The sequence below is a fragment of the Hemitrygon akajei genome, chromosome 8 (genome assembly GCF_048418815.1).
Source record: "Hemitrygon akajei chromosome 8, sHemAka1.3, whole genome shotgun sequence".
In the NCBI taxonomy this organism is placed as follows: domain Eukaryota; kingdom Metazoa; phylum Chordata; class Chondrichthyes; order Myliobatiformes; family Dasyatidae; genus Hemitrygon; species Hemitrygon akajei.
The window spans coordinates 171937474-171960821 of NC_133131.1; the positions used below are offsets into that span (position 1 = coordinate 171937474).

The 23348-nt window shown below is 41.9% G+C and overlaps 1 protein-coding gene across 3 annotated transcripts in view; it reads left to right on the top strand.

The window, feature by feature from the left end:
* LOC140732441 (protein lifeguard 1-like) overlaps positions 1–23348 on the top strand; it is a 75930-nt gene that overhangs the window by 14353 nt on the left and 38229 nt on the right. The gene's annotated exons all lie outside the window — the stretch shown is intronic.

Genomic DNA, 23348 nt, shown 5'->3' on the forward strand with positions numbered 1-23348 from the left:
CCAATTACCTACTAACTGGTAAGTCTTTGGACTGTGGGAGGAAACTGGAGCTCACAGGAAGAGCATACAAACGACGCTGGAATTGAACTTTGAACTCCCAACACCCCAAATCGTAATAATGTTGTGCTAACTGCTACATTATGGTGGAGATTCCCTCCCCCCCCTCCTTCTACACTACAGTGAATCAAATGCTCCACATACATTAACACTTACATTTCTGGTTAATGACCTGCTGGTAAAATGGAGCTGTTTAAATGCTGAGTAGTATGCAAACCTTTCTCATTGGTTTTAGTTATGCTGCGTTTCTGAAGCACTCACATGCTGCTCAAACCTCGTGATCAGTTCATTGTCGGCAACACTTTAGCTGGGGGAAGACTGGAGGATTTCTGACATTTCTAATCTGGCAGCTGTTTTTCAAATTTTGCTGGTCTGAGCTAAGGGCAACTTTGTTCTGTTGTTGTCAGGTTGTGATATACGCAATGACCGTGTGGATATGCTCCAGTTTCCAAAGACGTGCGTGTTAGGACTAGTGATTTGTGGGACTGTTAAGTCAGCTTTGGTAGCATGGCAACACAGCACTATCCTCATTATTTGATACGAACAATCAGTTTCACTGTATGTTTCGATGTGCATGTGACAAATAAAGCTCATCTTTATCTTTACAATCTGTTCAACCTATGATCAATGTATCTCATTTGATGTAAGGAGACTTTTTTAAGTCTTCCCCTGTTGTAAACTTCTTTTGATCTACCGGATGCAAAAATGTCACGTACTACGGTGAAAGTAACTTTAACTCTTTATTAGCAAGTTACTCGAGAGAACCCTCCTTAAGCACGCTCTCTCGGAGGCAGCTTCGAGGGTCTCTCCCTCCTGAAGCAAATACAGTTCTCTTTATATAATGCAGTCACTTACACAGATACATGTGGGTTCACCCCCTTAGTTTCTGTACACACGAGTATTGTTAACTTTATCAGTCATAAGTTGTTCGTATAACAGTTTTATTGCTACTGTGTCTGGATACAAGCACAGGCAAGCACATCCAAAGCCTCCTGCCCTTGAAAATAGCCACTCTTTTTTATGCTTATCTTGCAGGTGCCATAAGGAATACAAGGCAAAATAGGTTTCTCACAGCAATTAGTCAAGCAATGATACAAGTTACTCTAAGCAAAACCAAAATTATGCACAGATCGCGTACCAAGGATGATGTCACCCGCTCAGCTTATCTTATGAGAAAGCATTTGTGTGCTTATACTCTTTCTCAAGCTCAGCTTATCCTACGAGAAAGCATTTGGGATTCTATAGTTTTTTTTCTCAACCTCTTAGCTGCTATGACCCTTACAAAAAATAGCCAGGGTCACAAGCTGCCTACGAGATGCTAACTTCTTAATATTACACCCCCTCACTAGTTTTCTACCGCTACCCACCTCATTTCCCAACACTTTCACTGACAGGAGTGCTAGCAAGTATTTGCACCTTTTGGTACATCTTTGAAGTTAAACTCAGAATCCAGGTTTGGTGAAATGAGTGACATTTTTGAAAAAAATGCTTTTGTTTGTTTGACTTCATTAGATAGTGGAATAATAACAAGCTAATAGAAGCTATTTTTCCATCACCTCTGTTCCCCTCACACCTTCAATAAAACCTCTGGTATGACTCGACTCTGTATATAGACTGTGAAGGTTTATGCACTGAACTGACACAAGATAACATGGATGATGTCAGTGACAATAAATCTGATTCTGATGTGTTGAGGTAGTGAAGACCTTGTTTTGGATGTCATCTGTATAGATTTTATTACAACGTAGCATTGAGGCAGTGCTGTCTATAGGAAAACACTAATAGAATGAAGTATTACAGTTACAGAGAGAGTGCAGCATAGGCAAATAATACCATAATGAGGTAGATTGTGAGCACAGCTCCATCTTATCACACTAGAGATTGTTCAATAGTCTTTTAACATTGGAATAGAAGCTGTCCTTGAGCTTGGTGGTATGTGTTTTTAGACTATTGTATCTTCAACCTGATGGGAGGTGGACAGAGAAAGGAACTTAAATGTAAGTTGAAGTTTGACAAAGCTTGATTACCCTCCTTTACTCTTAGTATACCCATGACTGTGTTGCCATCCACTACTCCAATCTGATAATTAAATATACTACATTGATTAGACCATAATACCTTAAGACATATGAGCAGAATTAAGCCATCTAGCCCATCGAGTCTGCTCTGCCATTCAATCAAGACTGATCCTTTTTTTTCTCTCCTCCTCTATCCCAGTTCCCTGCCTTCTCCCCGTAACCTTTAATGCCATGTCTAATCAATAACCTATCAATTTCTACCTTAAATACATCCAACGGCCTGGCCTCCACAGCTGCATGTGGCAACAAGTTCCACAGATTCACTACCCTTTGGCTCAAGAAATTTCTCCACATCTCTGTTTTAAAAGGGTGCCCCTTTATCCTGAGGCTATGTCCTCTTGTCCTAGACTCTCCCACCATGGGAAACATCCTTTCCACATCTACTCTTGTCTAGGCCTTTCAACATTAGAAAGGTTTTAATGAGATCCCCCCTCATCCTTCTAAATTCCAGCTAGTACAGACCCAGAGCCATCGAACGTTCCTGATATGATAACCTTTCATTCCTGGAATTATCCTTGTGAACCTCCTCTGGACCCTCTCCCATGCCAGCACATCTCTTCTAAGATGAGGGGCCCAAATCACAAATAATCATGAGGCAACCTACAGAATTAGAATCAGGTTTATTATCACTGGCATGTGACATGAAATTTGTTAACTTAGCAACAGCTGTCCAATGCAATACATATCAAGTAAATCAATTACAGTATATGTACAGCGAATAGATTTTAAAAAGTGCAAAAACAAATATTATATATTTTAAACAAGTGAGGTAGTGTCCACGGATTCAATGTCCATTTAGGAATCGGATGGCAGAGGGGAAGAAGCTGTTCCTGAATCACTGTACCTCCTACCTGCTGATAACAGTGAGAAAAGGGCATGCTATGGGTGGTGGAGGTCCTTAATAATGGACGCTGCTTTTCTGAGGCACTGCTCCTTGAAGATGTCCTGGGTACTTTGTAGGCTAGTACCCAAAGATGGAGCTGACTAGATTTACAACCCTCTGCAGCTTCTTTCGGTACTGTGCAGTAGCCCCTCCATACCAGACAGTGATGCAGAATGCTCTGCATGGTGTTACTATAGAAATTTTTGAGTGTATTTATTGACATGCTAAATCTCTTCAAACTCCTAATGAAGTATAGCTGGTGTCTTGCCTTCTTTATAACTACATCGATATTTTGGGACCAGATTAGATCCTCAGAGATCTTGACACCCAGGAACTTGAAACTGCTCACTCTCTCCACTTCTGATCCCTCTATGAGGATTGGTATGTGTTCCTTCGTCTTACCCTTCTTGAAGTCCACAATCAGCTCTTTTGTCTTACTGACACTAAGTGCCAGGTTGTTGCTGCATCTCCACTCTACAGAGAAGAAGTCATCACCCTGACACAGTGGTGTCAAGAAAACAACCTCTCCCTCAATGTCGCAGAAACAAAGGAGCTGTTTGTGGGCTACAATTGGAATGGAGATGGGCTAATCCCTATTGACATCAATGGATCTGGGGTTGAGAGGGTGAACAGCTTTAAGTTCCTCGGCATACACATCACTGAAGATTTTATGTGGTCTGCATATACCAGCTGTGTGTTGAAAAAAGCACAACACCTCTTTCACCTCAGGTGCTTGAAGAAATTTTGGTATGGACTCCCAAATCCTAAGAACTTTCTACAGGGACACAATTGAGAGCATCCTGACTGGTATGAGAGCAGTTCTTCCCTCAATCGCAGTACTCTGCAGAGAGTGGTACGGACAGCCCAGCACATCTGTACAGAGATAGGTGTATAAAAAGGACCCGAAGGATCATTGGGGATCCGAGTCACCCCAATGACAAACTGTTCCAGCTGCTACCATCTAGGAAACGGTACCGCAGCATAAAAGCAAGGACCAACAGGCTCCGGGACTGATTAATTCACACTGATACAATTGTATTACTATGTTATATTGACTGTCCTGTTGTACATACTATTTATTACAAATGACTATAAATTGCACATTTAGATGGAGACGCAACGTGAAGATTTTTACTCCTAATGCATGTGAATGATGTAAGTTACAAAGTCAATTCAATTCAATTAAAGAGGTGGGTTTGAAGGAATGTCATAAAACAGGAGAATGGAGTAATAGAGTAAGAAGGACAATAGAGTAAGAAGGCTCGGATTCCAGATGGGTGAAGACACATATATTTTTGTTAGAGGGATTAAAATCTGATCTGTGGAGATTTGATTGGATTGCAGGGCTGGGGAATGATACAGAGGCAGGGAGAGGCAAGGATTATTGGGGATATAAGTTATAAAATGTGTTGCTAAACTGGGAGTACAGCGGTGATGTATGCAGATGTCCCAGTCTGAGTTGGGATCTGAATAGAAGAGGTTTTGAACACCAGTACAGTACACCTTGAAAGAGGGAGGGGAATCTTCAGTGTTACTGTGCAGGAATTGAAGCCACTGTCAAAGTAAATTTAGTATTAATGTACCATATACTGCCTTGAGATGTACTTTCCTGTAGGATTTTACAGGAAAATAAAGATTTACAAGAGAATTTGTGAAAAACTATACATAAAGATTGACAAACAACCAATGTACAAAAGAAGACATATTGTATGAACAAAAAATAATACTGAGAACATGAGTTGGAAAGTCCTTGAAAGTGAGTCTGTAGGTTGTGGAATCAGTTTAATGTTGAGGTGAGAGTTCCTGAACCTGGTGGTATGGGACCAAAGGCTTCTGTACCTCCTGTCTGATGGCAGTTGCAAGGAGAGAGCATGGCCTGGATGGGGGACAGGGTGGTTTCCTTGATAATGGACACTTCTTTCTTATAGGTGGCTTTCTGCCTGTGGAAGGATAAGAATTGGAACCAGGAGAAAACAGAATTGCTTAGCTGAAAGATAGAGAGGAGGCATTATGTCAGCAGTAGGCAGTTGGAGGAAGAGGATGGAGGGTTCATCATTGTCAAAGGATGCTACTTATAACATTCAGAAGATGTTGTTTTACCACTTTGGAAACTTGATTAGAATGGATTTGAAGAAAGAGACAAGAGCTAGAGGGTAGGAGAAATGGGGAGCATTTACAATGTTGTGGGGTCCACTTCTCCCAAGATTGTCACCTTGTCATGGTGGAAAGGCTTATGTGTTCCTGAGATCCAGAGAGCCATTCTGTCTACTGTGAGCCCCAGAATGGGTGACTGAATGGTTCACAGTAGGCTGGGAATACAATTCGAATGAATTGGTGTGGCTCGTGGTACAGGCTGAGGTTGTAAAGAAAAGAGGGAGATAGGAGTGAAACCAGGAGAGTGTGAATTTAAGGATTAGTGAGGGGGGATTTAGATCTTTTTGGTCTGAGGAAGGAGTTGAGCATCAGAACTGTTGAAGGTGAGGGATGATGAGGCAGGAGGTTCCAGATATCTGTTGAGAAAAGAAGTTAAGGAGTTAATCTCTTGTATTTTAGGGTGATAGTGCAATAATGAATAATTTTTGCAGAGTTGGTCAGGAGCACAATTCTTCAACTGGTCTGACCATATCTGACAACGTATCACAAAGGTGCAGCGTAGTAACATACGCTTTTACAGCACCAGTGACCCAAGTTCAATTCTGATGCTGTTTGTAAGTTCTTCCTGTGGTTGTGGGTTTTCTCCGGATGCTCTGCTTTTCTCCCACATTCCAAATATGTATATACGTTTGTACATGCTAGTGGGTTTTTTGGTCATATTAGTGTAATTGGGTGACGTGGGTTCATTGTGCTGGAAGGCCCTGTTACTGTGGGCCTTCCTAAATAAAATTAAAATAAAATCACTAGAGGCTACAGCAAAGGAGTGTAATTTTGAATGAGGTTCATGGGTCTGGCAAGTGAGACAGGAAGTGCATGGATTTCAAATGGGTATATTAAATCATTTATTTACAAAAAGTAAAAATTTAACCAAACATTCATGTTCCCCAAGTTACAGTCAATACAAAGCTGAATATTCAACAAACATACTTGGTTAAATGTGCGCACAGAGCATACCTTCCCAATCACAATGTGCATTATTGCCTAAAACAAAGGAAGAAGAGAGCATGCCCCTTCCATGTGCTATTGGATATACTCAGGATATTTGAAACTGGGCACTAGGCAGTTATCCAATGGGAAAAGCAGCTGCAGTTTGTAAACTAACCAATCATAACAGAAGCGACTTTTGACAATCAGAATAAGGCATGCCCCACAGGACATGGAGAAACCATTCAGAGGTCTCAAGTCAAGAGCTTTAAACATTGAGGTGGAGTTTGAATAGATCATGCAATCTGTGTCTCCCTATTTTATCACATCCAGAAAACAGTTATATTGAAGCCCACAGTTTGAATTATTTACAATGCAATTCGCTTTTGTTAATATCCCAATAAAGGCTAATAGTAAGGAAGTGGTGTGGGGTACCAGATATAAGTGAGAAAAATGCACTCACAAAGCTGTTGTGCAGGTTGACTGTGTGGTTAAGAAGGCGCAATGGTGTTTTGGCCTTAATTAATCATGGGTTTGAGTTTAAGAGCCAAGAGGTAATGTTACAGCTATATAGGACCCTGGTCAGACCCCACTTGGAGTACTGTGCTCAGTTCTGGTCACCTCACTATAGGAAGGATGTGGAAACCATAGAAAGGGTGCCGAGGAGATTTACAAGGATGTTGCCTGGATTGGGGAGCGTGCCTTATGAAAACAGATTGAGTGAACTTGGCCTTTTCTCCTTGGAGCAAAGGAGGCTGAGAGGTGACTTGATAGAGGTGTATAAGATGATGAGAAGCATTGGTCATGTGGATAGTCAGAGGCTTTTTCCCAGGACTGAAATGGCTAGCACGAGAGGACACAGTTTTAAGGTGCTTGGAAGTAGGTACAGAGGAGATGTCAGGGGTAAGTTTTTTACTCAGAGAGTGGTGAGTGCTTGGGCTGCCAGCGACGTTGGTGGAGGTGGATACAGTAGGGTCTTTTAAGAGACCTCTTGTATAGGTACATGGAGTCTAGAAAAATAGAGGGCTATGGGTAACCCTAGGTAATTTCTAAAGTAAGTACATGTTCGGCACAGCATTGTGCTCTAAGTTTTCTATGATTCAATGTAAGGAAATGGTCAGGTACTCCAGTAAAAGTTTTTTTTGTCTTCCTCTGTGAGGAAATTTAAAATTGGTTGGGCTAAATTGTTACACAATTTGTGAATTTGGTTTATAATTTGCTTAATCTAAAATTGGAGTTTAATTTGAAGTATGATGAAATGCAGCAAATCATTGGGAAAGAAATGACATTGTCCAAGGTCATTGAATTGTAAAGCATTCATCGTGTGGCTTGTATTTTGAAAAGATTTATGTATGCATATGAATGTCTACCAAATTCAATACATTTACAATATTTTTAAATGTAGCGTTTACTACTGTGAGTTATTTTTTCTGATTTAAGCAGAGAGGCAAAAAGTAGAGATGGCTGAAGTAGCCAATTTTGGAATTACTCAATGGGTCAGGCAGCATCTGTGGAGAGAGAACCATGGTTAACATCTCTGTTAACCCATCAGGTGATGAGATAATATTCAAAAATGGACTGTAAGTAACAAGTTGTACTTGTTTCACAAATGTGTTGGACAATTACCACTTCCAAGAAAAGAGAGTTTAACCACCAACCTTTGACATTTACCATCACATATCCTGACCTTTCCACCTTTGAGCTCCAACAATGCAAGAAGTTCAACACAATACAGGACCAAAAAGACCACTGAATTGGCTATCAGTCTTAATCTTGACTATTCATGCCCTTTACCGTTGTGAGGGCAGCATGGTAGTATAGTGATTAGCTCTAGTGTTGTGGGTTCAATTCTCACCACTGTATGTAAGGAGCAAGCATGTTCTCCTCGTGACTGCATGGCTTTCTGCTGGGTGCTCTGGTTTCCTCCTACATTCCAAAGATGGGATTACTGAGTTGGCGGCATGCTGTGTTGGTTCTGGAAATGTGGCGACACCTGTGGACTGACCCCAGCACAATTCTTGGACTTCGTTGGTTGTTGACACAAGTGGCACATTTTGCTATATGTTTTGATGTACATATGACAAATAAAGATGATCTTTGTGGCTGCAGATGAACTGCAGTTGCTTTGAAAGTACCTGCAGCTTTCTTCTTTCCAGGAAAAAGAGTTTTGCAAAATCCTAACTTAAGTCATTCACTGGTTTAGTCCAAGCTTTAAAAATCCTCATTGAAGCAGCATTGTGGCAGTTCCTTCCTTTCTTTAAAGAAACTTGCTTCCCCCTTTCTCAAGAGCAGCTAAGGCTGGGCAATAAAAGCTTGCTGACTTTGTTAGCAACATCTGCATACTGAAAAATGAATGGTAAGGAAAAGTTCCTTCAGAATTTTTCTATTTCACTGTTCTGACTCGGGGTATTATTGACCTAACATACTCTTATCATTTTTCATTAGACAAGCTCTTCCCAGAAATCAACCAAGTGAAATCAGTCCCCAAAGAAAGTTTATCCCTCTAACAAATTTAAATCTCTCTGATTGTAGTGCTGACTTGCAGCAGACTGAAAAGCTTGAACATGTAGATATTAAGAAAGAGGATGTGCTGGAGCTTTTGGAAAGTATCAAGTTGGATAAGTGGCTGGGACTGGATGAGATGTACCCCAGGCTACTGTGGGAGGTGAGGGAGGAGATTGCTGAGCCTCTGGCGATGATGTTTGCATCATCAGTGCACAGAGGTTCTGGAGGATTGGATGGTTGCGGATGTTGTTCCTTTATTCAAGAAAGGGAGTAGAAATAGCCACGGAAATTATAGACCAGTGAGTCTTACTTCAGTGTTTGGTAAGATGATGGAGAAGATCCTGAGAGGCAGGATTTACGAACATTTGGAGAGGTACAATATGATTAGGAATACAGGTAGTTCCCGGGTTACGAATATCCGACTTACAGACAACTCATACTTAAGAACGGACTGCCATAAAGCCTATTATATTGAAAATTTGAGCTAAATACAATGGTTCGTAATAACGAACACACGCACTACTTTGTGACACTCATGAAAACATTGCACGGCTTCAGAAGTTCGTCAGCTCAAGGAAGGAGAATGCCATCCACCATTTAAAGTCGGATCACGTTGCTGTTAACACTGTGGTGATTGTGTAACTTTGCATTTGGCTTAAATTGTGCCCCCAATTCGCGCATGCTTTTCAGGGGTTTACAGCTGACGACATCGCTGAAGCCAGGCAAGCTGTGGTTGATGTTGGTAATGAACTGCAGTTAGACATCAGTGAAAATGATGTCATAGAGTTACACAACTCCCATGCTGATGAACAGACCAATGAAGACCTTATGGAACTAGAGCAGCAGATGAAAGCATTTGGGGAAGGAGAAGACTAGGCGAAAGAGTTAGCTGAAGCAGTTTGTCTCATTGAAGCAGGGATGGCAAAGTTAGAGGAGCAAGATTCTAATGCAGAGAGGTTCACCAAAGACTGTGCAGTTACTGAGGACCTCTGCTGCTACAAGGCAATTTATGACAAGAAAAAGCAAAGCTCTGTAAGCCCCCCCTCCCCAGCAGCAGAATCAAACCCTGACTCTCCAGCACCAGGTCCATCGTAATGTTACCTCACGAATGCCCCTTCCAGTATGCAAGACATCGATGGAACTGTATGTAGTTACCCTTATTGATGATGATGACTTTTATTATTACTCTATTATTATTATGTACTGTATTACGTTTAAGATATTTTAGTGTATTTGGAAGTGTTTCTTCAGTGTTTTATATGCATAGAAAGGTAAAATGTATACTAAATACTAAGACAAACGTTTAACTACCGTAGATGCCGGATTATAAGCCGCTACTTTTTTCCCACGCTTTGAACAGCTTTGAACACTGCGGCTTTTACTACGGTGCGGCTAATGCATGTTTTTTTTTCATGCCGCCAAAAACATTTTGCCTCGTAACAGTAGACCAATAAAATTGATGAGTAGTTCACAGAGGTCCAATGAAATTGTATGATAAATCAAGCGCACTTTCACAATTAAATTATTGTAAATCAGTCATTTGTACTCACCCTCATCAACATGGAAAACACTCGAAGAAAAGCATTGTGCTGCCTTTATGGCAGTTATTTAGTTTATAATATTTTCGCTTAGTAATTCATTTGTTAGTAATTTCTAGTTAAAGTTAAAAGTGTTTTAACTATATTTGTTTTCTGTACTACATCGCGGGATGCTATGACGTCACACCCGGTTTCGCCGCGTCTTGTGGGAAATACCGGTTTGCGATAAACGGGAAGGTGGGGGCGAGCGAACGCTGCTTTTAAGTTAAAGGCGATCAATAACTTTTCCTGGTAGGCTGCAGTATATATATATTTTTTACCAGTCGTTAGGAGATATTGGAATGTTGTTCAGTAAAAAAGTATACGCAACGTAATTTGTGTTACCGATACGTATGTATATTTAAAAGTAGCCGCGTTACAGGCACGGTTCGAAAAAAAGCATTTGCAATATGTATTTGTTTATGTTACCATACGGATTTAATTAAAAGTTAAAAAATCCTCACGTGTAATATCTTTCTGTGTAAATATCTCATATTACAACGTGGGACACCTGCGGCTGAAAATCCGGTGCGGCCTAAAATCCGGTGCGGCTTGTACAAATACAAAATTGATTTTCTTTCTAAAATTAGAGCCAGCGGCTTTTAATCAGGTGCGCTCTGTAGTGCGAAATCTACGGTATATTTGTTTTCTGTACTACATCCCGGGATGCGATGACGTCACATCCGGTTTCGCCGCGTCTTGTGGGAAATACCGGTTTGCGATAAACGGAAAGGTGGGGGGGGGGAGCGCATTAGACCCGCGCGAGAACGCTGCTTTTAAGTTAAAGGCGATCAATAACTTTTCCTGGTAGGCTGCAGTATATATATTTTTTTACGTCGTTAGGAGATATTGGAATGTTGTTCGTGCACTGTACAGTAAAAAAGTATACACAACGTAATTTGTGTGTTACCGATACGTATGTATATTTAAAAGTAGCTGTGTTACAGGCACGGTTCGAAAAAAAGCATTTGCAATATGTATTTGTTTATGTTACCATACGGATTTAATTAAAAGTTAAAAAATCCTCACGTGTAATATCTTTCTGTGTAAATATCTCATATTACAACGTGGGACACCTGTGGCTTAAAATCCGGTGCGGCTTGTACAAGTACAAAATTGATTTTCTTTCTAAAATTAGAGCCTGCGGCTTTTAATCAGGTGCGCTCTGTATTACGGAATCTACGGTAACTGACGCTAAATAAGACCGGATGTATTTGTTCTGACTTGCGTACAAATCCGACTTAAAGACAGACTTAGGAATGGATCTTGTTCATAACCCAGGGACTGCCTGTAGTCAGAGTGGCTTTGTCAAGGGCAGGTCGTACCTTACAAGCCTGATTGAATTCTTTGAGGATGTGACTAAACACATTGATGAATGAAGAGCAGTAGATGTAGTATATATAGATTTCAGCAAGGCATTTGATAAAGGTACCCCATGCAAGGCTTATTGAGAAAGTAAGGAGACATGGGATCCAAGAGGACATTTCTTTGTGGATCCAGAACTGGCTTGCCCACAGAAGGCAAAGAGTGGTTGTAGATGGGTCATATTCTGCATTCAGGCCGGTGACCAGTGGTGTGCCTCAGGGATCTGTTCTGGGACCCCTGCTCTTAGTGATTTTTATAAATGACGTGGATGAGGAAGTGGAAGGATGGGTTAGTAAGTTTTGCTGATGACACAGAGTTTGGAGGTGTTATGGATAGTGTGGAGGGCTGTCAGAGGTTGCAGCGGGAGATTGATAAGATGCAAAACTGGGCTGAGAAGTGGCAGATGGAGTTCAACCCAGATAAGTGTGAAGTGGTTCATTTTGGTAGGTAAAATATGATGGCAGAATATAGTATTAATGGTAAGACTCTTGGCAGTGCAGAGGATCAGAGGGATCTTGGGGTCCGAGTCCTTAGAACGCTCAAAGTAGCTGTGCTGGTTGACTCTGTGGTTAAGAATGCATACAGTGTATTGATCTCCATTAATCGTGGAATTAAATTTAGGAGCCAAGAGGTAATGTTGCAGCTATTTAGGACCCTGGTCAGACCCCACTTTGAGTACTGTGCTCAGTTCTGGTTGCCTCACCTCAGGAAGGATGTGGAAGCCATAGAAAGGGTGCAGAGGAAATTTATAAGGATGTTGCCTGGATTGGGGAGCATGTCTTATGAGGATAGGTTGAGTGAACTTGGCCTTTTCTCCTTGGAACGACGGAGGATGAGAGATGACCTGATAGAGGTGTATAAGATGATGAGAGGCATTGAACGTGTGGATAGTCAAAGGCTTTTTCCCAGGGCTGAAATGGTTGCCACAAGAGGGCACAGGTTAAAGGTGCTGGGGAGTAGGTACAGAGATTATGTCCGGGCTAAGTTTTTTTTACTCAGAGTGGTGAGTGTGTGGAATGGGCTGCCGGCAACAGGGTCTTTTAAGAGACTTTTGGATAGGTACATGGAGCTTAGAAAAATAGACGACTATGGGGAAGCCTAGCAATTTCTAAGGTAGGGACATGTTCGGCACAACTTTGTGGGCCGAAGTGCCTGTATTGTGATGTAGGTTTTCTATGTGTCTAACAAGGATACCAACGTTATACTCAGTATTCCAGTTTCTGGAAGGCTTACCTGCTGTGGTACTCAAATAGACCTGTAATAAAAGACAACCTTCCTTTTGCCTTCCAAGCCAGTTGTACTTGGCTTCTCACACAAAATGCTGGTGGAATGCAGCAGACCAGGCAGCATCTGTAGGAAGAAGTACAGATGACGTTTTGGGAAACAGTTCACAAGGTGCAGAATAGATATGTCCCACAGAGGAAGAAGTTCTGAAATGGCAGTTGTAGGCAACCATAGCTGACGAAGTTAAGGACTGCATAAAAGCCAATGAAGGGCGTATAAGGTAACAAAAGTGAGTGGGAAGTTGGATAATGGGGCAGTTTTTAAAATCCAACAAAAGGCAACTTAAAAAGCTATAAGAAGGGCAAAAATGAAATATGAGGACAAACTAGCCAGTAATATGAAGCAGGATACCAAAAGTTTTTTTTCAGTTACCGGTGTCACCCCCATTACAAAGGTTGAGCGTTCCTATGAAACCTTCCTTAAGCTGAAATGGCGTAAAGTGAAGAACCATTAATTTATATGGCAAAAATTTTCGTAAAAACAAAAATCATCTTTGTAATGCGAAAGCAAGTAATGTAGGTCTTTTGTAAAAAGTGAAGTAAAGTAATGTAGGTCTTTTGTAAAAGCGAAGTGGAGTAAAGCGAACATTTGTAAAGTGGGGGAGGGGGGGAACACCTGTATATAAAGAGTAAAAGAGAAATGAGAGTTGATATTGGACAGCTGGAAACTATGCTGCTGAGGTAGTAATGGGGGACAAAGAAATGGCAGATGAACTTAATGAATACTTTGCATCTGTCTTCACTGTGGAAGACACGAGCATCTTGCCGGAAGTCTGTGAGTGTCGGGGAGCAGGAGTGGGTGCCATTGCTAACACAAGAGGAAAAAGTGCTAGGCAAACTCAAAGGTGTGAAGGTCACATGGACCAGATAGACTACACCCAAGAGTCCTGAGCGTGGTTGCTGAAAAGGTAACGGGTGCATTGGTCATCATCTTTCAAGAATCACTTGATTCTGGGATGGTCCTGGAGGACTGGAAGATTGCAAATGTCACTTCACTTTTTAAGGAGGGAGGAAGGCAAAAGAAAGGAAATTATAGGCCAATTAGCCTAACCTCAGTGGTTGGCAAAAGTGTTGGAGTCCATTTTTTTAAATTCAAATTTTTATTATTATTTATTCTTATTTTACAAAGCAACCCAGCATATCATAGAGCAGATACAGTACAGCATATTTACACAGCCATCGCATGACAGGAAAACAAATAAGACTTAGAAACAGAAATACCCGTCTTGCACTTTTCCCTCACTGTTAATTCTTCCCAACACAATGTTCACCATCTACACCTTGGACTTCAACTACAACACAGAGTCTTCCCATCTTGAGAAGTTTTCTGATGACTCTGCCGTAGTTGGATGCATCAGCAAGGGAGATGAGGCTGTGTACAGGGCTACAGTGGGAAACTTTGTCACATGGTGCGAGCAGAATCATCTGCAGCTGAATGTGAAAAAGAGCTGGTGGTGGACCTGAGGAGGGCTAAGGCACCGGTGACCCCTGCTTCCAACCAAGGGGTCAGTGTGGACATAGTGGAGGATTATAAATACCTGGGGATACGAATGGACAATAAACTCGACTGGTCAAAGAACACTGAGGCTGTCTACAAGAAGGGTCAGAGCTGTCTCTATTTCCTGAGGAGACTGAGGTCCTTTAACATCTGCCAGACGATGCTGAGGATGTTCTACAAGGCTGTGGTGGCCAGTACTATCATGTTTGCTGTTGTGTGCTGGGGCAACAGGCTGGGGGTAGCAGACACCAACAGAATCAACAAACTCATTCGTAAGGCCAGTGATGTTGTGGGTGTGGAACTGGACTCTCTGACGGTGGTGTCTGAAAGGAGGTTGCTGTCCAAGTTGTATGCCATCTTGGACAATGACTCCCATCCACTCCATAATGTACTGGTTAGGCAAAGGAGTACATTCAGCTAGAGACTCATTCCACTGAGATGTAACACTGACCGTCATAGGAAGTCATTCCTACCTGTGGCCATCAAAGTTTACAACTCCTCCCTCGGAGTGTCCGACACCCTGAGCCAATAGACTGGTCCTGGACTTATTTCCATTTGGCATGATTAACTTATTTTTATTTAATTATTTATGGTTTTAATTGCTATATTTCTTCACTATTCTTGGTTGGTGCGGCTGTAACGAAACCCAATTTCCCTCGGGATCAATAAAGTACGTCTGTCTGTCTGTCAAATCTTAATCATTTCCTCAGTCCATTCCTTCTCTGTGGGACATCTGGGTTTTTTCCAGTTTTGCAATATAATTCTTGCAGCTGTAATGAGACCCACCTTTAAAATAGTAAATTTGTCATTGTTTACATTAGGTATCATTGTCCTGTCACCCAAGGGACAAAGCCATGGGCACAAGGGCAGTGTGGAACCCGACCAATTCCCCAACAAATCAAGAACTTTACACCAAAATGGACGAACCATAGAACACTCCCAAATCATGTGAAAATATGTGCCCTCATTTTTACATTTCCAGCATAAATTATCAACAATCCCCATTTTGTAGAGTCTAGTTGGTGTCTAATAATATGTGACTATCTCATACTGAATAAATTTCCCTCTTGCTTCCCTAATATGTCTACCCACATTTGATAAAATATTTGACCACTCATTATCTTCAATATTGCTTCTAAGATCCTTCTGCCATACTGCTTTGAGATTGTTACACGATTCACCCACAGAGTGCTTGAACATTTTATAAAACACTGATCAGAATTTGGATGAAATAATTAAATTATGATCCTTTATTGAGTAGGATAAGAAATAATCTGGATAAGTGGTGGGGCACTGAGACTGTCACTTTGGGGTAAAGTCAATGTAGTTAAAATGGTTATAGCACCTCAGTTTAACTATCTTTCTATGATGCTTCCTTTAAATATTTCAGATTTGATCTACAAGCAATACAACAAAATTATCAGTGATTTTCTATGGGATAAGAAGAAACCCAGAATTAAAATGAGTAAAATGTGTATGTCTAGGGACACGGGTGGGCTCAGTCTACCAGACGTCAAGGCATATAAATTATCCTTTGAAATAACCAAATTAGCTAAACATTGGGACAAGGCTGATGTTGATTTAGATTGGGTAATTATAGAACAGAGCCTGGCTGCATCACATTCTCCCCTTAACATCCTCTCACATCATGTGGAAAACAAGACTAATCTAAATCCTGTACTATTTCACTCAAGGAGTGTGTGGAGTACAATTCATAAAGCTTGTAGAATGTCACATTTAAACCAGTTATACTCCTCGCTCTGGAATAATCCTGAGATATGCATTGGGTAAAGAATGGTGTACTGGAAAGAATGGAAAATTAAAGGTGTAAATACAGTAGATGATCTCTATGAGAATTGAATTTTTATGTCATGTGGATTTCAGAGGAAATATAATTTTGTAGATAAAGGGAGTTTTTGGAACTTTTTACAAATAAGACATTGCGTTAGTAGTATATTCAAGAACAGTGACCCACAAAGTAACCCTTTAACTGAATACTTTACATTACCACAGGAGTCTATTATTAAGGACAAGGTTCCGGGGTACTTGGGGACTAATAAAAAAAAGCCAAAGTCAACATAGTTTCTGTCCAGGGAAATCCTGCCCTGCAAATCTGTTAATAGTTCTTCACAGAAGTAACAAGCAGGGTTGACAAAGGAGAGGCAGTGGAAGTCATTTCCTTGGATTTTCAGAAGGCATTTGCTAAGGTGCCACACATGAGGCTGCTTAACAAGATAAAATCCTATGGTGTTACAGTAAAGACACTGGCATTGATAACCAAATGGCTGACTGGCAGGCGGCAGTGAGTAGGAATAAAAGGGGCCCTTTCTGGTTAGTTGCCAATGACTAGTGGTGTTTCTCAGGGTTCAGTATTGGGGCTGCTACTTTTCACATTGTTTGTCAATGACGTAGATAATGGAATTGATGGTTTTGTGGCAGTTTGTGGATGTTACAGAGATAAATGGAGGGGTAGATAGTGCTGAGGAAGCAATGTGATTGTAGAAGACTTGTACAAATTGGATGAATGGGCAACAATTGGCATATGAAATGCAGTGTTAGGAAATATATGATAATGCATTTTGTTAAAAGGAACACTAGTGCAGACTATTATCTAACTGAGGAGAAAATTCAAGCATCAGAAGTGGAAAGGGACTTAGGAGTCTTCGTGCAAGATTGCCAGAAGGTTAATTTACAGGTTGAGTCTGTGGTAAAGATGGTAAATGCAGTGTTGGCATTTATAGGAGATAAATGCAAGGAGATAATGCTGAGCCTTTATAAGACACTAGTCAGACAGTACTTGGAGTATTGTCAACAATTTTGTGTCCTGTATCTCAGAAAGGATTTATCATTGGAGAACTTCTAAAGGAGGTTCATGTGAGTGATTCCAGGAATGAAGGGGTTAACATATGAAGAACGTTTGGCAGCTTTGGGCCTGTACATATTGGAATTTGCAAAATGCGGGGGGGAGGGGGTTCTCATTGAAACATACCAAATGTTGAAAGGACAAGATAGAATAGATGTGTAGAGAATATTTTCTCCGGTGGGAGTATCCGGAACTAGAGGGAACAGCCTCAAAACTGAGGGGCAATCTTTTAGAATAAAGGTGAGGATTTTTTTTTGCCAGAGGGTAGTGAATCTGTGGAATGTTCTGCCACAGACTGTGGTGGAGGCCAAGTCTGTGGGTATATTTAAAGTTGAAATTGATAGTTTCCTGATTGGTCAGGGCATTGAAGGATATGGTGAGAAGGCAGGTGTATGGGGTTGAATGGGATCTGGGATCAGCCATGATGGAATGGTGGAGCAGACTCGATGGGCTGAATGGCCTAGTTCTGCTCCTGTGTCTTATGGACTTTGGTTAGTGGCTGGGTTTTTTTGGATGCTTATTCTTTCCTTTCACAGCTGCCACCTATTCTCTGCAGCACAGTGAGGTCGCTCTCATGTAGCACAGTTCCCTCTTGGTGAGAATTCCTCCAGGTGCGTCTGCAATGTCTTCCAAGTTTTTAGACGTAATGTTGAATTTCAATTCATTACACCACCACATTGAGTTAGTGCAAGGTAAAGCAATGGAATGCAAAATACTATGTTACAGCAGCAGAGTGCAGACAGACAAGAAGGCTCAACGTTCAAAGTAAATTTATTATCAGAGTATGTATATGTCACCATGTACTATCCCAAGATTCATTTTGTTACAGGCATGCACAGTAGAACAAAGAAATACAATAGAGCTAATGAAAAACTACACATAAACAACCAATGTGCAAAAGAAGACAATCTGTGCAAATACAAAGAAATAATAAATAAATACTACTGAGAACATGAATTGTCGAATCCTTGAAATTGTAGACCCCAGATCCATAGGTTCTGGAGACAGTTCAGAGCGGGTGTGAGTGAAATTAGACTCTGAGGTCATGAGTCTATCTTATTGTGCTAGCAGCCCATTCAGCTGTCTTTTATCAGATAGATAGAAGCTGTCTTTGAGTTTGGTGGTGTATGCTTTCAGATTTTTGTACCCGATTGAGGGGGTGGGGAAGACAGAATGTCTTTCATGGAGGGGAGGCTAGTTTCCATGATGTACAAGCTGTGTCACATCTCTGCAGTTTCTTGCAGTCACATATAAATCAGTTGCCATACCTAGCCACAATGTATCTGGATAGGATGCTTTCTATATATTTCCTGTGTGAAAACACCCATTTCCTCTGGTACGGCAGCAAGATTATGCTATATTATCTTGCTATATTATAAACACTGCAGCTCCTCAGGGACCGTGTCAGGGAACTGAAGATGTAGCTTGATGACCTTTGTCTGGTCAGGGAGAGTGAGGATGTTATAGAGAGGAGCTATAGGCATGTAGTCACTCCGGGGCCTTGGGAGACAGATAAGTGGGTAACAGTCAGGAGAGGGAAGGGCAGGAGTCAGAGGCTAGAGAGTACCCCTGTGGCTGTACCCCTTGACAATAAGTACTCCTGCTTGAGTACTCTTGGGGGCGGAATGGCCTACCTGGAGGAAGCAACAGTGGCCATGCCTCTGGCACATCTGGCCCTGTGGCTCAGAAGGGTAGGGAAAGGAAGGGGAAGGCAGTAGTGATAGGAGACTCTATAGTTAGGGGGTCAGACAGGCAATTCTGTGGATGCAGGAAAGAAGCACAGATGGTAATTTGCCTCCCAGGTGCCAGGGTCTGGGATGTTTCTGATTGTGGCTACGATATTCTGAAGTGGGAAGGAGGACAGCCAGAGGTTGTGGTATAGGGAATTAGGAAGGAAGTTGAGAAGTAGGACCACCAAGCTAGTTATCTCAGGATTACTGCCTGTGCCACGTGACAGTGAGTATAGGAATAGGGTGAGGTGGAGGATAAATGTGTGGCTGAGAGATTGGAGCAGGGGCAGGGATTCAGATTTCTGGATCATTGGGACCTCTTTTGGGGTAGGAGTGACCTGTACAAAAAGGATGGGTTGCACTTGAATCCCAGGGGGACCAATATCCTGGTGGGATATTGGGGAGAGTTTAAACTAGGGCTGCAGGGGGATGGGAACCAAACTGAAGAGATGGATGGAGATGGGTAAGAGGTGGTTGGCTCTTCAGAAAAACAGAGAAAAATAGAAAAATGGAGGGCTGTGAGTAACCCTGGGTAATTTCTCAGGTAAGGACATGTTCGGCCGAAGGGCCTCTATTGTGCTGTAGGGTTTCTTTGTTTCTATATTCCCATTCTCAAGTTTTCTATGAGGGGAGGCCATTCATTCTATCAAGTTGAAACTGACTCTTGGAGTTTCTGCATTAGTCTCCTCCTAGTTCTCCTAAAACCAACCGACCCTAGGGGTTCTTTAAGGTTGTCAGAGTCAGTGGGGGTGGGGCGTAGTGGTGATATGCTCCCATGACCTATTAAATATCCCAACGTCATGTGTCTCAAAATAGCCTCTGACAACCAAGGCCAACCTTTGGCCTTCATGTGCAGCTTAGCTACTAAGCCTGGCGGAACTGTTTCTACTGACCAGAGAAGGGGCAAAGGCAGGTTACTGGTGCCTTAAAACCAGTTACTCTGGGCAGATAAGGCTTGTCAGTTGTGGTTGGTAGCTCATTCAGCAGAAGAAAAACTGTTTTTGAACCTCTGCTGTCTTGTGGCTATATCCACTCATGGGGAAGGTTTTGGGAATAAATCTTGAGGAAAAATCTAGAACTGGAGTCCCTATGGCAGTCTTATGTTGTGTATAACATAGTACTGGCCATTCCTGTGATGCCACTAGTTCCAAACTGTATCAGTCTCTGCTGTTTCTTTGGATTCATCAGCTGCATGGAGAGGGGGAGCTTACTACATGGGAAACCGCTTGCTCTTCATATCGTACTGCCCTGGCTTGCATATTAGCTTGTGTATACGTAGACAGCTAAGATGCAACATCTATGGTCGACCCCAACCAAAAAGGAGTAATTTATAATGGCCAGCACATCTTTGGGATGTAGGAGGAAATGGGAACATATGGAGAAAGACCAGTGGTTGCAAGAAATTTCGCTCAGCCAGCTCTTGAGGTTTAAATCTGTGCTACTGGAGCGGTGTTACACCAGTGTTATGTGCTTGGTCATTGTTCAATCTCATTCTTTGTACCAAAGTGGATAACTATTTCTCCATTAAATACCCATTGGAATATAACAGTAATCTGTCACTCATTGGACTTTGGTACCAGTCTAACAGATTTTCTGCAATGTTGAATATTATGCTTATTAATACTTAACATACTTAGGTTTTACCAGTGAGTTCTGAAAATTTAAAGATCTTGCAGATCCCTCACCAACGGACCTGGGCCCTTCCAGTTTGATAGCCAGCAGGGCCCAGGTCTGAGAGTGAGGAGCGACCTTAGGTTTGGCCAATTTAAGCACTGGGCCAGATTGCAAAGGTCGGGCTGCCTGGGCCAGAGGCAGGGGAGGGGCTGGCTTCAGACCCTTATTGCCACCTCTCAAGTCTCAAGTTACCTCTCATCTTCCTTAAAAGAGAAAAACTCAAGCTTGCTCAACCTTTTCATGATGTTTAATTGGGCACAAAGTCTTTGTGGATAGCCACTGTAGTTTTTTCTCTATCAGTATTTAAAAATATTTGTTCTATCCTTTATGGGTCAGCATGGATGATCCATAAAGCAGATTGGCTTGAAAGGGAAAATGGATCAGCCATGATGAAATGGCAGAGCAGACTTGATGGGCTAAATGACCTAATTCTGCTCCTATTTCTTATCGTCTTATGTTGAAGTTTAGTTTGCCATTTGATCTATTAATGTTCTGCGACTTTCTCAAATCGCCTTTAACCTTAAATCTGTGCCCTCTCTTTATTTTGTGTCATCCCTCAGCCTCCTTCACTTCACTTAAGGGGTGAAAAAAACCAAGCCCTGCCAATCCAGTCTCTCCCCAGACTGAAGGCAAAATCCTGATGAGCCTCCTCTGCAGTCACTGGTGAAACCATATCCTTCTAAGAGTATAGTAACCAACACAGAACACTTAATCCGAGTATAGCCGAACCTGTGGTGAATCCTTGCCACAGTCAGCTGTGGAGGCCAAGTCATTGGTTATTTTTAAAGTGGAGGTTGATAGGTTCTTGACTGGTCAAAGGTTACAGAAAGAAGGCTGGAGAATTGGGATGAGAGGGATAATAAATCATCTATGATGGTCTATGTTTCTATGAATGGTGGAGCAGACTCGATGGGCTGAATGGCCTAGATATCTGGCTGTTTATCCAATCACCAGTTGGTTAATGAACTTATTTACAGCTCCAGCAATTACAGATCTTTCTGGCCTACCTCTAATCACATTCTGCCACTTTGACACATGTCTTATCAACATTCAACTTACACAGCTCAGCTGACTTCTGAACCACAGTAGTCATTTTGGTTTCATTTCCATGGATTTTAACTTCAGCTAATTCTCTGAACTTCAGTGAGTGGGGGAATATGGCAGAATTTTACAAATCTTAAAATGAAGCGTATGAATAGCAGGGTGAATGGGCATAGTCTTTTTTCCCAGAATTGGGGAATTGAGAATCAGACAGCATAGCTTTTAAGCTTAGATAGCCATATTGAGTAGGAATTTAGGGTGAGAGAGCACTAGCACACAGAAATAGGCCCTTCAGTCTATCTAATCTATGCCAAATTCTTGTTTTGTCTAGTCCCATTGCCTGCACTGGGACCATAGCCCCCATCTGTGTAATTCTTTTAAGTGTTGCAGTCAAGCCTGCATCCACCACTTCGAAGGCATTTGATATTTTCAGAAGGCATTTGATAAGGTCCCACATAGGAGATTGGTGGGTAAAATCAAAGCTCATGGCATTGGGGGGAAGACATTGACATGGATAGAAAACTGGCAGATAGAAAGCAAAGGGTAGCGGTGAATGGGTGTTTCTCGGATTGGCAGGTGGTGAGTAGTGGGGTGCCACAGGGCTCGGTATTGGGACCACAGCTGTTTACGATTTACGTCAATGATTTAGATGAAGGCATTGAGAATAACATCAGCAAGTTTGCTGATGATACTAAGCTGGGTGGCAGTGTGACGTGATGAGGATGTTAGGAGAATTCAGGGTGATTTGGATAGGCTGGGTGAATGGGCAGATACTTGGCAGATGACGTTTAATGTGAATAAGTGTGAGGTTATCCACTTTGGGAGTAAGAACAGGAAGGCAGATTATTATCTGAACGGTGTAATGTTAGGTAAGGGAGAAATACAAAGAGATTTGTTCATCAGTCACTGAAGGTGACTGGCTTTTATTGCTAGGGGGATGGAGTATAAGAACAGGGAGGTCTTACTGCAGTTGTACTGGGTATTGGTGAGACCACACCTGGAGTACTGCGTGCAGTTCTGGTGTCCATATTTAAGAAAGGACATACTGGTTCTCGAGGCAGTGCAGAGAAGGTTCACTAGGTTAATTCCGGGGATGGGTGGGTTGATGTATGATGAGAGGTTGAGTAGATTGGGACTCTACTCATTGGAGTTCCGAAGAATGAGAGGCGATCTTATTGAAACATATAAGATTGTGAAGGGGCTTGATCGGGTGGATGCGGGGAGAATGTTCCCAATGATGGGTGAAACTAGGACTAGGGGGCATAATCTTAAAATAAGGGGATGCCGTTCCAGGACTGAGATGCAGAGAAATTTCTTCACTCAGAGGGTAGTGGGGCTGTGGAATTTACTGCCCCAGAGAGCTGTGGAAGCTACTACACTCAATAAATTCAAAACGGAGATAGACATTTTCCTGGATAAAAATGGCATTAGGGGATACGGTGAGCGAGCAGGTAAGTGGACATGAGGCTAGGTTTAGATCAGCCATGTGATCTCCTGGACCAGTTTTCGATAGCCTGGATGGGTCAGAGAGGAATTTTCCAGATTTTTTCTCCTCAATTGGCAACTCGGTTTTTTTCCCCCCGGGTGATCACATGGGTTTGGGCGGGATGAATAATAAAATAAAATGGGCGGCATGGTGCCCTGTTGGTTGGCACTGTTGCCTTGTGGGATTCGGTGAAAACTAGAGTTAAGATTGGATCAGCCATGATCTTGTTG